The 841-nt window shown below is 41.7% G+C and overlaps 1 non-coding gene across 1 annotated transcript; it reads left to right on the top strand.

Moving 5' to 3' along the window:
• The first annotated feature begins 607 nt into the window (after positions 1 to 607).
• Positions 608 to 714, top strand: LOC111813485. The gene has a single exon (XR_002818727.1). It is a non-coding gene; the product is annotated as a U6 spliceosomal RNA (small nuclear RNA).
• The last annotated feature ends 127 nt before the right edge of the window (positions 715 to 841 follow it).

The following is an 841-nucleotide window of genomic DNA, read 5'->3' as shown; positions in this document are numbered from 1 at the left end:
AGGGCTTGTTTTAAAATTTTATGTATTTGGTCCAGGGTCTCACTATGCTCTGATTGACAGTGATTCTGTTTTAGCCTCCCCAGTGCTGGGATTACAGTTGTGCACCACCACACCTGGTCTTGATAGTGTTTTTTTTTTTTTTTTTTTTTTAATACAAGATGCACAGGTCCTAAAGAGAAGACTCCAGAAACACCGTGAAATTTCCAACAAACTTCAGTGAATCCCTTGCTTCTAGGAAGGAGGTTCTTCCTTTCCCAAATTCTTATTTATGTCATTTTGAAACAGGGTTTCACTATGCAGTACACGCAGGCCTTGAACTCACTTTATAGCCCGGCTGGCCTCAAACTCAGTGATCTTTCTGCCTCAGACTCCCCAGTGTCCAGATTACAGGAGTGTGCCATTATGCCAGGCTCCCTTCCCAAATTCTGAGGTAGAGAAAAGAAACTGAGTCAGTTCCAAGGTAAGGTACAAAAGCCATCTGGGCCACGCAAGTCTGAGAACTCACAAAGCCATATCACTGAAAGCTGGAACTTGGACTCCTGCAGCTGAACACTTGTTTTCCAGAGAGTTGTAACTGTATTTTCATTCTTTTCAAGAGCTCTGGGGCGTGCTCACTTCGGCAGCACATATACTAAAATTGGAACGATACAGAGAAGATTAGCATGGCCCCTGCGCAAGGATGACATGCAAATTCGTGAAGCGTTCCATATTTTTAAGAATGATAAACTGCAAGCCTTTATATTGAAGTGTATGCCACTTGAACATATACTCATAAGTGAAATAAACCAGACACACATGTGTAAATATCGTATAGTCTCCCTAGTATAAGAACTCTAAAGAA

The sequence above is a fragment of the Octodon degus genome, unplaced genomic scaffold, assembly GCF_000260255.1.
Source record: "Octodon degus isolate 3935 unplaced genomic scaffold, OctDeg1.0 scaffold00191, whole genome shotgun sequence".
Taxonomy (NCBI): domain Eukaryota; kingdom Metazoa; phylum Chordata; class Mammalia; order Rodentia; family Octodontidae; genus Octodon; species Octodon degus.
Note: the sequence above shows the minus strand (reverse complement) of the source record. Positions and strands in the feature narration are given on the sequence as shown.